This window comes from Hordeum vulgare, chromosome 1H (genome assembly GCF_904849725.1).
Source record: "Hordeum vulgare subsp. vulgare chromosome 1H, MorexV3_pseudomolecules_assembly, whole genome shotgun sequence".
NCBI classification, from domain to species: domain Eukaryota; kingdom Viridiplantae; phylum Streptophyta; class Magnoliopsida; order Poales; family Poaceae; genus Hordeum; species Hordeum vulgare.
In genome coordinates, this window is record NC_058518.1 from 291611536 (window position 1) to 291629658 (window position 18123).

Genomic DNA, 18123 nt, shown 5'->3' on the forward strand with positions numbered 1-18123 from the left:
CAATGATGTTATTCTAAATTCTATTAGTGTCAGTTGTGCTAATAATGTGCAAAACTACAGGATTGGGGATGGAAATTTTGTCATGTCCGCTACTCATTGTAATGATCATGATTGGGGTGATGTTTCTTATTATCTTGAAAATTTATTTAATCCTCATGATGAATAAGATGTTGATAATAATGATTGCAATAGTATTAAAAGTGGGCTTGGAAAAGTGTAAACTTTAGGTAATAATGATCCCAATATTTTAGAGAATTATTTATCTCTTGAATTTTTGATAAAAGTGGGTTTGGAGTGGTCATCACATTAGTTAATGTTAATCCCAGTACCTTGGAAGATTATAAGACTTTTATGCTTGTGGATCAAAAAGAGAATATTTTATGTGATAGTTATATTGTTGAATTTGAATATGATCCTATATGCAATTATTATGAGAGCGGGAAATATGGTTACATAAATATTCATGATACTAAATTATCTCTCTTCACGTTGAGATTGCTATTGTTTCTTTCTTCTTCCATACATATGTTAGATATTTCTTGTCTTGATAATTTGTTTAGATATTCCTGTGCATAGGAAGTATGTCAGACTTAAATGTTTTTGTCTTATGCTACATGATTCTCTATTTGTGTTTCAACTACTATCTTTCATGTGAGCATCAACGAAATCTCAAGCCTATCGTAATGGCTATAAAGAAAGAGCTTGTTGGGAGGCAACCCTATGAATAAAATTTATTTTCAATTTTGCTTTCTGTTCTTGAGTGTTTGCACAATTATTATACTGTTATAATTGTGTTTTTTGTGTTTTATTTAGTGTTTGTGCCAAGTAAAGCCTTTGGGATCATGTGGGGGTGTTAATTGCTTTAATCCTGTTGAAAAAACAAAAACTTTTGCATCCAGTAGAAAAAATCCTAAAATTCACACAAATGTGAAAAGTGTCTGGTGTTTTTAGACAATATTAATATAAAAATTCCTTCCGTTGTCCTATTTTCTCAGAATTTTTGGAGTTACAGAAGTATAACTAAATTTCGAGCCTTTAAAGACCGTTCTATTCTTAACAGATGTTTTTTTATTTGCGTTATGTGCTTGTTTGAATGATTCTATGGTTTATATCGGGGGTCATAAGCCATGGTAAAGTTATAATACAGTGGGTATAATGAAAAAAACAAAATTGGAATAGGTTTTCAACAGTACCTATAGTAAAGTTTGGTTTTCTTATACTAACGGTTCTCACAAATTTTTTGTTGAGTTTTGTGTGATTGAAGTTTTCAAGTTTATAGTGACATCACGATGGATGAAGGAATAAGGAGTGATAAAACCCTAAGATTGGGATGCCCGGTGACACACCAAGGCAATATCTAAGGACTACCAAGAAGCTAAGCTTGGGTATGCCCCGGAAGGCATCCCATCTTTCTACTAAAAACCATCGGTAATTTTACTTGGAGCTATATTTTTATTCGTCACATATCATGATTTTTGCTTGGAGAGTCTTGTATCATTTGTGTCTTTGCTTTATTTTCTTGTTACTTTGTTATAGTAAACCTTGATAGACACACCCATTTGAGAGAATCAAATTACGCTATGATTTGTTAGAATCGCTCTCTATGTTTCACTTAAATTTTTTGAGCCATGCAATAGCTCAACTACTTCACTTAGATTATTGTGGTGTTGTTATTTTGAAGAAATTTTCTATCATTGTTCACTTAGATTATTTCGAGAGTTTCTAAACTTTTCAACAAATCATCTCTTGCTTCACTTATATAATTTTTAGAGTTGAAAATTTCAAAGAAACTTGTGCTCTCGTTCTTCACTTATATTTGTTTGAGAGTTTGTTATTTTCATTGGAAATTTGCTTTAAATGAAAATTAGTCCCAAAGTGATGAATGTCTAGAAAAGATATAATAAAACTTTCATGAAGATCATTGGATATTAAGCTTGATTCTTTGAAATAGTATTGTGATATGAAGATAGTGATATGTGAGTTATGTTGATGAGTAATTATGCTCTAGTAAGAATATTGGTGTTAAGGTTTGTGATTACATATGCATGCACATGAAGTCAATAATTATGCTATCAAATTATATCCTATTTCTGTTGCATTATTTGGGTTAGTTATGTTAATTTTAACATATGATGATTTTTGTTCCTTGGTTGGGCTCTTCTCAATCTATTTGCTAGCCTTCACTTATACTAAGCGGGAATACTGCTTGTGCATCCAAATCCTAAACCCAAAGTTGTGCCAAATGGGTCCACCATACCTACCTATGTGTGGTATTTAAACACCGTTCCAGGTAAATTTGCAAGTGCTAATTCTAATATTCAAAATAGTTTTGTGTGCCCGAACCACTCATGAAGCACCGAGGGGTGGCCGATATCTTCCATGTTAAATAGGTTATTCTCAAGATGACTATTTATTCACTTGTCATTGCACGAGAGTATGGCGGTGATAGGGATGCCAAGTCCCGAAAAGATTTTTTTTATTTTATGTTGTCAAATAATAGATTCCTTGGAAAGTGTTGGTATGGACAACACCCGTGGATATAGCTAGCCGTGGAATGTGAAAGAATGTTGGAAAAGGAATAAACTTTATTTTTACTTTAGGAACCGCCTATAATTTGTTTAGCATGGAGGATATTGGAAACTATTAGTCATTCTCGTTGACAGGAAAAGCATGCCACCCTAAAAAAATTATCTCTCAATTTTTCACTTTGAGCTATGGCACCTCTACAAATCCATGCTTCCCTCTGTGAAGGGCATATCTATTTAGTTTATGCAATTTTTATTTTTGAATTTGAGTCTTCATCTTCTCTTATAAAGCCACAACTAAGGAACACCATTATCACACTTGAGCAATGGATGTAGTTAATGTTTGAGTGTGTTGCATGAATGGATCAATGAGAGAGCATGATGGGCTAGGCATAACGTTCTTTAGCGTTGATATTTTGAAAGACTCAATTGCTTGTTGATATGCTTGAGTAGTGAGATTTTCAGGTCAAATTATAGACTATCGCATTGCGTCATCTGTAAGTCCATATGTCCATGTTGAAAGACAAATAATATGATGAACATCTGAGGCAGCATTCCACATCAAAAATTCTATTTTCATCATTTACCTACTCAAGGACGAGAAGGAATTAAGCTTAGGGATGTTGATACGTCTCCAATGTATTTATAATTTTTCATTGTTCCATGCTGTATGATCGAAAGAAGGTGTGTCTAGAGGGGGGGTGAATAGAGTACTTGTCTAGATTAAAATGCTAGCTTTTTCTAATTTTATGGAAGGGAGAATTTTAGCAATTCTAATAAGTCTAGTACACCCTATATATGCTAGTCAACATATATGGCAGCGGAAATGTAAAGGCTTTGCACATGTAAAGGAGTAGAGTTTAGGAGATCAAATGCAAACAGGTTGACACGGAGATTTTTGGCATGGTTCCGATAGGTGGCAATATCGTACGTCCATTTTAGTGGAGACTTCAACCTACGGAGGGTAACGACTGCTAGAGTCCACAAAGGGCTCCACCCACAAGGGGTCCACGTAAAAGTGGCCTTGTCTATTCCACCACGGCTTCCGTCCGCACATGACTAGCCTCACTCATGGTAGACCTTCACGAAGTAGGCGATCTACTTGCCCTTACAAACATTTTGGTTCAACTCCACAACACGAAGTATGTGGCTCCCAAGAAATATCTAACCAATCTAGGAGGCACCACGCCCCAAAAGGTAATAGATGTGATAGAACAATGAACTAGTTGCTCTTATGCTTCTAAAGATAGTCTCCTCAACAAAAAATCACCCTCTCACAGAATAGACATGGGTAGGAGAGACTGATTTGGTGGAAAGCAACTTGGGGAGGCTAGAGATCAAATTTCAAATGATTGGATTGGAAATTCTTGGCCTCAAAACATGAGTAGGTGGATCTCTCTCGGAAAAATGGATCTGGAAATGAAGTGTGTGTTCTGAGTGCTTCCTCTATGAATGAGAGGTAGGTGGGGGTATATATAGGTTGCCCCCAAAATCCAACCATTACACCTAAAGTGGCAAACTCGGTGACACCGAAGTCATCAACTCGGTGGTACTGACTTGGACTAAAGGCAACAACTTTTGAATCTCAGTGGAACCGTTATACGCAACTCGGTGGCACCGAAAAGGTGGCTTACGGTCAGATGACACAACTCCGTAACACCGATACTCAAACTCGGAAATTCTGATTTTGTGTACCGAGGCAACAGAAAGTTGGTCACCTAAACATGGCAGCACCGATATGGTTTTGGTTGCACCGATTTGGTGGGAATGGCTAGGGTTCTGTCTGAGATCAAACTCGGTGGTGCCGAAATGGGAAAGTTGGTGGCACCGATTTTGAGTGTGTGGTATTGCACAAAATGGTTATGTGGGAAAAATGACTGAGTATTTTGGTGGCTAACTTTGAGGACTTGAGCAACTAGTTCTTTTTAATACATCACCCCTTTTAATAGTATTGGATTTCCTATGGACTCAAAAGTGGTTACTAACAAATATAAAATGAAGAGTCTTCTAGCTTGAAGCTTGAGTCAATCTTATTCTTTTCTTGCATCAAGAGGCATATCCACATAATCATTTTGCCAATGCTCTCTCTGGACTATTCCTGAAATATCTAGGTAAAAGTGTTAATCCAAGATACAATGTATGTTGTCATGAATTATCAAAACCACCAAGGGAGCATATGTGCTTTCAATGTCCCCCTTTTTGGTAATTGATGAGAACATACAATCAAAGCTTCGAATAAGAATAGATATTAGAATATGACAACTTTGAAAGAAACATGACTAGTACAATCTCCCTCTAAGTGTGTGCAATTCATTTAAAGGATAGTTGCTTTGGAATGCATGAGCAGACACATGGTAGAAAGGACAAGACAAGTCATGTACATCCTAGCTATATGCATCAAACATAAGTGAATGAAGACCTTCCATGTTAAAGACTCCCTCTTGCAAACAATATGTGCAAGAAACAAGAGATCATCATGAACAAGGATATGATGCATATACTTACCTTGAGGATCTTGAGCATCTTAGCAGTAGGAGTACACTTGAGAAAACAAATGTTAGATAACACAAGAGTACTCCATTGTAAAGATGCAAAGAGCTTCAAAAGTTCCAAGATATCGAAGACATATAGAAAATAAGATTTTATGATAGATATGTCTCCAAGATAAATAAGAACTTTCTTCCCTATGGATTAATTTGTAAGAATTTCCTCTCCCCCTGAATCATAGCATGTAGATATTGGGAGTAGGTCGGGTAAGACAACTTCAATCCAATAACAGTGATAACTGAAACAATTATATATCTCTCCCCCTTAATATTTAAGGTTTGATACATCTCCACGTAGGTAAGGTAACCGTACCTTTTGGAATAAATATCTCCCCCTATAGATATTTCTCCCTCTTTATGTAAGCTTATTGGTGATATTTCTCCCCTATAAATAGGTTCATTTATTTGTCCCCTATAAATAGGTTCATTGGAAGCTTTGATATTTCTCACCCATTGGCATTAATTGCCACAAAGGTTAGAGGGTAAGGGCTCATTGAGAGAAAAGGATCCTAGATACTTCTCGCTTTTATAAGGGTTCATTTAATTTGACTTTTATCCCCTATGATAGTAGGTAAGGGTTCACTGAATGTTTTCCCCCTTTAACATGGATAAGAGTTCCTTGAACTATCTCCCCCTATGTTAGGGATCTTGGATGATTCTCCCTCTTATATTCTGGGATCATTGAGAATTTCTCCCCCTTAGAGAAGTTTTCACCCCCTAGAAAATAATGCTCAAACGGATTTTGTTTTCCAAAATGTTCAATAAATCTTAGAATGCAATGAAACCTTGGATCATTGATAATCTCCCCCCTAAGTTAAAAGTCCAGAAAATATCACAAAAACGAAGGCAGTCATGATATCGGAGTCACGAGGCTATTTGGTTCAGAAGAACTGAGAATGATAATCAGGCCTATGGGAGAAATCGGTTGGACCGATTTTCCCAGATCGGTGAGACCGAGTTGCAATGAAAATCAACTCCTTAACTCAAATTAGGCAGATAATAATCTAAAGATTGTTAGAAGATGCCAATTGTGAAAGAAAACATAAAACAACTCTAAATATTTTTTTTGAAATATACATACAGGTAGTTGAGAGTTGAATGGTTCCAAGAATGTATGAAATGACAAATTTGAACCATACAATAATGTCCATCTAGATGTGGGGGGATGACTAGGTCACCTATATTAGACCTGAGGGGTCAAGGAAGGAAGCTTGATCATAGGTCATACTCATTGTTAAGCACAAAAATAGGGTTACCATTTTTCGATTAAGCATTTGAATGCCTTCATATCACTTGAGTTGCTTTACCTCATGAATTGGTGTAAATCATTATCAAGGATGTGAGTACATACCTTCGAATGATGTTGATGACATGGCATGTAGGTGAGCTTGTTGTGGATGCTCAATGTTGTTGAAGATCATCTTGAGTTGGGAGCTATCCATGTCGTTTTGGTTCACTTTTCACCTACAATGGTTAGTCATGCAAGGAAGACCATAATATATCCAAATGACTAGAGTGAATAACTTCATCAAATGACAGTCAAGGATATGATTTTGTTGTCTTCTACCTCCATCTCCGAATAAAGGGTTATTGATACTGGGCCATGTCAAGATTGCTTTGTTGTGAGTTGATGGCAATCTTGTGAAGTGTATTTCTTCCAAGTACCTAGAAAAGGTTAGATGCAATACAAGGGAGCATAGTTTCAAAGATATAAGATAGTCATATCAATGACATCATGGAATGGGGAATCAAGCTCATGCCCTTGCATGCACCCGATTGAATCTAACTGAAGTTTGAAGCATTAATGATGTTCAACTCACTCCTCAAATGACAAAACACTTTCTCATCAAGTGGTTTGATAAAGATATCAGCTAATTGTTTGTCAGTATGAACATGCTTGATATCTATATCTCCTTTACCAACATGACCACGAATGAAATGATGTCGCACTTGGATATGCTTCGTTCGGGAATGTTGCACATGATTATAGGCAATTCTAATAGCTCTTTCATTGTCACATAACAATGGAACTTTTCTAACATGAATGCCATAATCCTGAAGAGTTTGAGTCATCCAATGTAATTGTGCACAACATGATCCAGCGGCAATGTATTCAGCTTCGGGAGTTGATAAGGATACCAAGTTTTGTTTCTTTGATGACCAAGACACAAGGGATCTCCCAAGAAATTGACATGTACCTAAGCTGGATTTTCTGTCAACCTTGTCTTCGGCATAGTGCGAGTTGGAATAGCCAACAAAATTAAAAGTAGATCCCTTGGGATACCATATGCCAAAGTTTGGTGTGTGTATGAGGTATCTCACTATCTTTTTCATAGCCAATAGATGACACTCTTTAGGTCCTGCTTGGTATCGGGCACACATGCAAACACTCAACATGATGTCAGGATGGGAGGCACATAAATGTAGCAATAAACCAATTATTGATCGATAAACCTTTTGATCAACTGGTTTGTCCTCCTTAGTGAGGTCAAGATTTCCACTAGTAGGCATGGGGGTTCTCATACCTTTGCATTCTTGCATGTTGAACTTCCTGATTGAGTCCTTGGTGTACTTGGTTTGAGAGATAAACGTACCTTCTCTCGACTGTTTGATTTGCAATCCAAGAAAGAATTTCAGTTCACACATCATGGACATCTCATACTTCTCTGACATCAATTTTCCAAACGTTTCACTAAAATGTGGGTTAATAGAACCAAAGATAATAACATCCACATATATTTGGCATACAAATAGTTCTCTATTAACTCTTGTAGTGAATAAGGTTGCATCAATTTTACCAATCTCGAAACCCTTTTTAATGAGAAACTTTGTTAGACATTTGTACCAAGCTGTAGGGGCTTGTTTAAGACCATATAAAGCTTTACGAAGTTTGTAAACATGATTAGGTTTCTTAGGATTCAGGAATCCGAGAGGTTGTTTAACATAAACTTCCTCCTCAATTTCTCCATTAAGAAAAGCACTTCTGATATCCATTTGGTAAAGAGTAATATCATGCTGATTGGCATCACCGAGAAGAATGTGAACGTCTTCAAGTCTAGCGACAGGTGCATAAGTCTCACCATAGTCCATACCTTTGAATTGCATGTATCCTTGGGCTAAGAGACACGCTTTGTTGTGTACAACTTGTCCATATTCATCTGGCTTGTTCCAAAACACCCATCTTGTACCAATGATGTTTTGCTCGCCTTCGGACTTTTCAACGAGTGTCCATACTTGGTTGCTCTCGAAGTTGTGTAGCTCTTCGTGCATGGCATTCACCCAATCCTGGTCTTGACGGGCTTCTTCAACCTTAGAGGGTTCAATGATAGAGATGAAATAATAATGCTCATAAAGTTTTCTAAATGAGATTTAGAGTATTTGCTTTTTCCTGTTTTTATGTCACCGTAGTTTGATTCAAGGTATGATCCCTTTCCACTCTTGCTATAACTCTTGATAGCTTCTTCTTGTTGGATGGTGGAGCTTATTCTTCTTCATCTTCATATTGCATGTTGGTGTTGATGTTATCATCTCCTTGAGGTGGTGGTGAGGAAGGTTGAGGTGGATCATCACGATGTACTTCTTCCTCTTCTTCATCATGTCGTGTACCGCTTGTGGATGCTTCCATGTCATTTTGTGGTTTTCCTTGACGCGAAGTAGGAGCTTCCACTTGAGTTGATGAATTACTCTCCTTCACCTCCATGGGACGAATCTTGCCAACGGACAAGTCTTTGATGGCTTCTGAAGGTTCCTTATCTCCTACATCATTTGGCAATTGTTTGACTTGCAAACCATTAGTCTCATCAAACTGCACATCTACCGTCTGTTCAACTTTTCGAGTGAAGTTGTTGTAGACATGGTAAGTGTGAGAGTTTGATCTGTAATCGAGTAGGAAACCTTCATAAGATTTAGGAGCAAATTTAGAGCGACGATGCTTATCAATAATATGGCACTTAGAGCTGAATACACGAAAGTATCAAAGTTGGGGTTTGTTACTAGTGAGTAGCTCGTATGTCGTATTACCGAGAAGCTTGTGTAGCTGGGTCAGTTTATGGCATGGCAAGGTGTTTCCACGGCTTCTGCCGAAAAGTGTCTCAGAGTCTTGTATTCATCAAGCATCATTATTGCCATCTCTATGAGAGTCTTCTCCTTCCTCTCAACAACTCCACTTTGTTGAGGTGTGTACGTGGCCGACAACTCATGTGAGATATCTTCTTCGTAAAGAAAGGTGTCCACAATTGTGTTATAGAACTTAGTTGTGTTGCCGCTCCGAACCTTGTTGATCTTCACTTCAAACTGATTTTGAGCTTTTCGAGCGAAGTTCTTGAAGATGTTTTGTACCTGCAACTTATCATCAAGAAAGAGTACCCACGTAAATCTGGAAAAATCATCAAAATGACTAAACCATAAGAATTTCCACCGATGCTCTTGTAAGCACTGGGACCAAACAGATCCATGTGAAGCAGATCGAGTGGTCTTCTTGTAGTCATGATGTTTCTCACGGGATGACTTCCACCAACTTGCTTTCCTGCTTAACAAGCACTACAAAGTCTATCTTTGTCAAAGATAACATATTTAACACCAAGAGTATAATCACCTTTGATAAGTTTGTCAAGATTACGCATACCAACATGTCCTAACCTTCTATGCCATAACCAACTTTTATAAGATTTTGCGATAATACATGTACAAGGTTTGGATTTCTTAGAGAAATCGACAGTATATAGATCACCTCTACATAACCGAGTAAATACAATGTTATGGTTCTCACAGTGAAACACTTGGCAGTCAACTTTCATAAATAGCACATTGAAACCAAAGTCTGTTAGTCTAGACACGGAAAGAAGATTGTAGCCAAAGGATTCAAGAAGCATGACATTTTGAATGGAACTATCATGAGATACTGCCACCTTACCAAGACCAAGTACCTTACCCTTGGAGTTATCTCCAAAGATCACATACCTTCGAGGTCCACGGTTTGGTGTAATCTCATGGAACATGTCTTTATTTTCGTTCATGTGATCGGTGCATCCACTCTCGAGAACCCACTCCTTTCCATTGGCCATGTAGTCTCTAAGGTTCGCCATAAGACTAAGGTTCATCATGGTCTTCTCATACTCAATCTCAAACTCCTCGTCTTCATCGTAGTAGCCATGCTCCACATAATCTTCATCAAATGAAGTTCCCTCATAAGAAACAAGAGTTTCATCAGAATTTTGACTATGACAATGTTCATATTTATGTATGTGAATGGCTTCAACAATGATATTATTAATAGTAATGGCATCTCCTTTAGCACGCATGAGGCCACGAAGCTCAAATATACGTTTATCGAAATTAGGATCGGTTGGCTTCATTTTGTGAAAGGCAATGCATTTGTGGACAATGATATCAAGATTTTTAAAGGAATAATTTGGTTATATTTTCTCTAAGTATTCCCACAAGGTATGACCACAATCAAAGTTTTGCATTTGATTAAGCACATTTCTTGGTAGTCCTCTAATGATTAGATTAATAGTGTTAAGATTACCAAGCATATCAATTTTATCATCATGAGAAGGATGTATGGGATCAATGGGAGGCTCATAGGGATATTCAACATACTTGCGCAAATGGAACTCATCAAATATATCAAGCATTTCGTATTTCCATTGTCTAAAATACTCCCCATCAAGAATATGCACTCTACAACAAAAAATCTCGGAACTAGTCACATTCACGGCGATTAAACCAAGGTTTCGGAGACCTTGCTCCGACACTAATTGTAGGATCGAAAGAAGGTGTGCCTAGAGGGGGTGAATAGGCTACTTGTCTAGATTAAAATCCTAGACTTCCCCAATTTTATGGAAGGCATAATTTTAGCAATTCTAACAAGTCAACATATATGGAAGCAGAAAAGTAAAGACTTTGCACATGTAAAGGAGTAGAGTTTAGGAGATCAAACACAAAGTGGTTGGCACGATGATATTTGGCATGGTTCCAATAGGTGGCGCTATCATACATCCGTGTTAGTGGAGATTTCAACCCACGGAGGGTAACGAGTGTGAGAGTCCACGGAGGGATCCACCTACAAGGGGTCCACGAAGAAGCGACCTTGTCTATTCTACCACGGCTTCCGTCCACACAGGACTAGCCTCGCTCACGGTAGATCTTCACGAAGTAGGCGATCTCCTTGCCCCGACAAACATCTTGGTTCAACTCCACAACACAAAGTAGGAGGCTCCCAAATTACACATAACCAATCTAGGAGGCACCACCCTCCAAAAGGTAATAGATGTAGTAGAACGATGAAGTCCTTGCTCATGTGCTTCTAAAGATAGTCTCCTCAACAAAAAATCACTCTCTCACAGAATAGGCATGGGTAGGAGAGATTGATTTGGTGGAAAGAAAATTGGGGAGGATAGAGATCAAGTTTCAAATGATTGGGTTGGAATGTCTTAGTCTCAACACATGAGTATGTGGCTCTCACTTAGAAAAATGGATCTGGAAATGAAGTTTGTGTTCTCAGTGCTTTCTCTACGAATGAGAGGTAGGTGGAGGGGTATATAAGGCTGCCCCCAAAATCCAACCGTTACACCTAAAGTGGCAAACTCGGTGACACCAAAGTCATCAACTCGGTGGTACCGACTTGGACTAAAGGCAACAACTTTTGTATCTCGGTGGAACCATTATACACAACTCAGTGGCACCGAAAAGGTGGCTAACGGTTAGAAGACACAACTCCGTGACTCCGATACTCAAACTCAGAAATTCCAATTTTGTGTACCGAGGCAACAGAAACTTGATATGGTTTTGGTTGCATCGATTTGGTGGGAATGGCTATAGTTCTGTCTGAGATCAAAGTCGACGGTGCTGAAATGGGAAAGTTGGTGGCACTAATTTTGAGTGTGTGGTATTGGACACAATGTTTATGTGGGTAAAATGACTAAGTATTTTGGTGGCTATCTTTGAGCACTTGAGCAACCAGTTCATTTTTTTGACCAACTACTATAGGGTAATCACCCCACAGCCTTTTCTTTTATTCCAACTTACAAGAGGTTTATGTACAAGACATGATTATAATATACAAATGGGGGGAGAGTGGGGGGTGTACAAACCTCATGGAGGTAAAAAGGAAATCCACTTGAGGAGTTCATCCTTAAATCTAGCCTTAATTCTATAAGCTAAAAGGGAAATAGCATGAATGAAGTTAAACTTCCATCTGTTGAATCTGGGACGCTCATTATTGAAAACACTTGCATTTCTGATGGTCCAAATATTCCAACGTGCAGTAAAAACTACTTCAGAGAAGAAAGGATACTGGAAATCTCTCCTGGCTGTTAGAGAAGTGTCCCACATGGAGTTGCCCTGCCATGAAATTTGAAGGTAGTTCCAAACCCTAGTGTTGAACGTGCAGTTAAAGAAGAGATCATCCCTGTCCTCCTTGACTCTTTCATGACATAGGACACACAAGTTGGAGTCTGAAACATTCCAATGGCGTCTCTCAAGCATATCTTGAGTGTTCAGCCTGTCCATAATGAGCATCATGGTACAACGGCTTTTCCAAACCCAACTAACGAGAGGGTTGGGAATAATTGGTTGATGGACATGTATGTAATACTTCTTTGCAGAGTAACCCTTACTATCCCCACTCCAAAGCCAGACATCTTTGCTTGACTGCTCCCTGTGTAGGTTCTAAAGAAGGCATATAACTTTTTTTCAACTCCTGGAAGGCTTTGTCAGAAAGTGGTAAGTGAAACAGACTAGTCATGGAGCTTGTCTCAAAATCTTTGAAAACCTCCACAACAGTGCAGAATGTATCTATAGCAAAAGAGAACAGTCTTTGGAACCTATGAACCAGGGGCAAGGTTGAGTCACCTAGTGCCCAAGAATCAGACCAAAAGAGAAAAGTATCTCCTCTATTTGGTTGTATGTAAGTGTCAGCTCTGAAAGTGTCCATCCTCTTGCAGATATCCTTCCACCAAAAAGATCCACATAGAGATGTTCCGTGTGGAACTATGTTATGATAGTATGTGTTCCATATTAAATCTACCCATGACACTTCTTCTTTGTTGAAAAACTTATCAGCATGCTTAAGCAGTAGAGCATCATTTTGGACAGACATATTCATGATACCCAAACCACCTTTAATCTTGGGTGTGCAAACCAAGTCCCAAGCCGCAAGAGAAGGTGCATTATCTTGGTCATTTCTTGTCCAAAGGCATTGTCTTTGTATCTTTTTGCAATTCCTTGAGGATTCCTGGGGGTATGTCCAGACTACAGAGGAAAAAAATGGGTACAGAAGACAGAGCTGAGTTGAGGTACTGAGTCGACCACCCTGGGCCAAGAAGGAAGAGCTAGCAGAAAGCCTCCTTTCCATGTTATCCACCAGGGGCATTAAGTCAATGATTCTTGGCTTGGTTGTCTCAATATGCAAACCCAGGTATGTGAAAGGTAGGGAACCAATCTTACACCTAATGGAATCTGCCAGCCGTTGAAGTTCCACCTGATCAATCTTAATTGGCAATAGGGCAGATTTATTGTAGTTTACTTGAAGGGCAGTGGACTGTGAGAAAGTAGAAGCATTTTTTTGAACTCTAGTAATTGGGACTCCACAACAGGTAAGATGATAAGAGTGTCATTTGCATATCGGACAATTGGAAAGTCCTTATCATGGCAAGGGATGGGAAGCTGAATGTGACCATTCTCCAATAATTGATGTACCAAGGTTTGAAGGAAACCGCAGCAATGGCAAAGAGGAGAGGGGGCATAGGGTCTCCCTGCCTTACACCCTTCTTGCACATAAATTTTCTGTGAGGCACCCCATTACCACTACCGAGGAAGATCCAGAGGAGACCAGCTGCTATACCCATAATATCCATTTCTCATTGAAACCTTTGTGTCTTAGAACCTGGAAAATAAATTCATGTTCCATACAGTCAAAAGCTTTCTAAAAATCAAGTTTGAGAATGACAATATGTCTCTTTGAGTGATGACACTGGTGAAGGTACTCCAATGTCCAACCTACACAGTCTTGAATAGTTCTGGATTTGATGAAACCATATTGATTCTTATGAATGCATTTCATGATTTGTAACTGCAACCTATTGGCAACCATTTTGGACAATAATTTCAGACCCATCCCAGTGAGAGAAATTGTTCTAAAGTCCCCCACTTGCTGAGGGGATCTCTTTTTGGGAACCAGGGTTATGAAAGAAGAGTTCATATTTTCCAGCTTTGCAATCCCTGCATGGAATTCATTTGCAAGCTAATAGAAATCCTGACAAATGATATGCCAACACTTTTTGAAGAAAAGGCCATTGCAACCATCTAGTCCTGGAGCTTTATCAGTGGGCATTTATTTTACAGTTATATCCATCTCCTCTTTGGTAAAAGCTAGGGTAAGAACATCTAGCCCTTCTACCCTATGCAGAAGAGACTGGAGATTGAAAGCCAGGTTTATTCCTTGTGAGGAGCCCATTTTGCCCTTAAAGATGACCAAAAGCAACCAATAATTTGGTCATGGTCAGTGATAATAGTTCCATCATCAAGCTTAAGAGATGAAATGGAGTTTCTTTTATATCTTTTAGTCGCCATGGCATGAAATGTTTTAGTGTTTTCTTCTCCCAGCTTGATAAATCTGATAGTATCTCTCTTTTTCCAGTAAAGGAACTGCAGATGCAGAAGGTGCTCTAAGTGAAGCTTCACAATCACTCTGAAATTTTATTCAGGTCTGAAGAGGGGTCTCAGCTCCTCAAGATTGTCCAAATAGAGGATCACCTGATTGCACTTATCAATGAGTGCCTTAATCCTAGAGAGACTAGTCTGCCATCCCTTTAGAGCCTGTCTTGGGTTTTTAAACTTATCCATTATGATGGCAGTGATATGACCCTTGCGAGAGGGTACCCTCCAAGAATTCTCCACATAGTCAAGGAAACCATCCATTTCCACCCAATAATTCTCAAAACGAAAGGGGTTGCATTTGGGAATGGATGTGTTTATGGACACAACACATGGAACATGATCAGATGCAGTTTTAGCTAAAGGAAGCGCTTGTGTCAGTGGATAGCAAGATATCCAATTGGCAGAGGTGTAAAACTAGTCTAACTGCTCCAGGAGTGGGGTATCCTGCATATTTGACTAGGTAAAAGACCTACCCTTGAGGGGTAATTCTAAAAGACCCAGGTGACCAATAATCTCGTTGAAAATATAAATATCATTGACATCAGCACCAGGAAGATTTCTATTAGACGGTGAACAAATAAAATTGAAATCTCCTAAAAGCAGCCAATTATCATTGACACGGATATTCACGTTACAAAGCCAGCTGATGAATTGGTCCCTGGCCTCCCCTTGGCAGGGTCCATATGCATTTACCAAAGTCCAAGTTTCAGAATTATGGTTGGAGGTGAAAGACAGAATTAATCCAAAACTTTGTGAATCAAACAAGGCACGAGTTAATATCGAAGAGTTCCAGAGAGTGATCAAGCCACCAGTGGCACTACGCGATGTACTATATGCAAAGCGATCAAACTTTTTGGGGAAAAAACTTCTAATACTCCGATAATCAATACGCTGCATTTTAATTTCTTGGAGACACACCACCGAAGCCAGACTTTCATTAGTTTTGTTACGTACTGCTCTTTGACGTGCATCTGAATTTAACCCACGCACATTCCAGAAAAGAACCCACCAACTTCTCTTAGATCAATTATCCATGGGAACAAAGTTAAAAAGGATAGGTGCAATTACATAATAACCGACACAAATATAGTTCAAAAGGTTGTAACACATAACAACCAGCAGCAAAATATTTAGATCACCATATGAAGCCCAACAACATAAAATATCGTTTAATCATAATTGGGAGAGGGCTTGGAGGCAGCATGATCTTCCATAAGACGATCCATCGTGAGCTTCTCACGGGCAATGCCAAGACTCTGGCCGACAACTTGGATGACACAAACCGGCGTTGCAGGTGGGATGGACTCCTCTTGTGGTGTTGGTGATGCCTCATTGTCAGCAGGCACCTCCATGGGTTTAGCGCGAGGCTTGCGCTTCTTCGGCACTAGCGTCGGCAGCTCCTGCAGAACAGACTTGAAGCCATCGCGTTTGACTGATCCTCTGGTGCATCTTCGAACAGCCGAGTTGACAATTGGAATGGATTTCTTGTGCTGCGTATTCTTCTTGGCCACTGGGTTGAGAAGGAAAAGAGACCCACTGATGATTGTAAGCTGCTATTAGCAGTTGGCATTACTTCAGCCATGGGAGTGGGAGGGCTAGGGGTGCAGTCAGTATAAACAATACTGGGCCCTCCAAGGGCTTCATAAAAAGCAATGGACCAGGAGCGCTTGGAGAGTACAATAGGTGGAGCAGCAATCATCAAAAGCTAGCGAGGAATGTGAAGTGTACTGAAAACCCCCATCAGAGCTTCAAAAGATCTTGTCCAAGTAATAAGAGGTGGGAGGGGTGGGCCACAAACTAAACGGACTGACCCGATCATCAAGTTTACTGGCTGAAAGATGGGCTGCTGGTAGGGAACAACTGCCAGAGGATTAAACTAAAGATGATCATCACGAGCCTCATCATTAGCTGCAACATTGTCCGGCTGGGGGTCCACAAGCTCAACCTCTTGCACTGAATATGAAGAAGTGGGTTGATCAATTAGCATGGATTCGTGATCCTGATCAAGCATAGCTGGTTGGGCAACTGGCTCTTCAACATGCCATCCGCAACCTCCCTCCTCACGCTGAACCGGAGGCTCCTGCATTGGAGGTGGTAGAACATCATTCCACCCCAGAGCAGGGTAAGGTGGCAGTGCAAACAACAGGTTATCTTGTTCAAGCTGATCCGACATTGGGTGGGGATTTCCATTGATAGGCATTGGGTCTTCATCTTGGGGCATCTGCTCTGCAAAAGTCACAACCAACATGTACAGCGGCGCAGACCAAGAAACCCTCGCTCCTCCCCAAGCAGCATAATCAGAGAATGTGACACTTCGAGGTACGAGAAAATCGTCAGGGAAGGAAGCAAATACGATGGAGCGCACAAGATATGGGTCGTCACTGACCTAATGATGGAATTCCCCAAAGGTGTTTACCGCCGCACGAAGGTCCTCCGTATTGTGCAAATCCAGTGGCACTCTCAAGAACATCAGACACCCCTAACGAAAAACTGTAGCACCCCGAAAACCCTCGCTTTAATTGTGCTTCACAAATATCATGAAAGAATCGTTCCGCAAGTCCCGGGGAACCATCTGAACAAAGACAAATCTTTCACCAGCATCCCTAAGCTCGAAAACGCATATTCCTGCAATCCAAGGCTGAGCAGAGCATACATGAAAACCTCTGTTTGTCAAAAGATCAATAACCGCCTATCGTACCTAGCCAATGAGGTTGGCGGGCGGTGCAGGCATAACCTCGGCTACCAGGAACTGTTCATGTCGTCGGGCAATGGGTGTCGCCGAAGTGATAAAGGACCGCGGCAAGCGATGTGGACCACTGTCAACGATGTGGTGACCCGGAGGAACATACCGCTCGGAGTCAAGCTCGAAGTTCGCCATGGTAGGGAGGGTAGCTGGCGGAGGTGGTGTCAATGGCGGCGGCTCAGATGGAGTTCGGGGAGATGATGAATGCGATGAAGCAGGAGAGAACTGCTCGGCAGGCTACGCAGTATCCCGAAGACTGGTAGAGATTCCCGAGAAATCAGAAACAGGGGTGGGCCTCTTCCGTTTCCATGTAAGACGATATTCTAACATAAACGAAGCACACCTAGATTTGGTGTGGCCCACACGGTTGCAAGATGAGCAAAACTCTATAGACATGCAGCTGGAAGCCAGATGCCCTCGTTTTAAATAGATTGAGCAGGAAAAAATCTCATTGATCATATCATTAACCATGTCATCAAAAAGCTCATGGGCCTCTTGGGAAGAAGGTATTCCACCAGGCCTAGGTGCTGGGGACCCTCCCACTGCCGGCCCACGATCTGTAATCCGCATAGAGCAAGGCCCATTGGCCAATCCTGCGTGCGATGCAGATTTGAATGTTCGAGAAATCCCTCCAGAGGTTTAGGGTGAA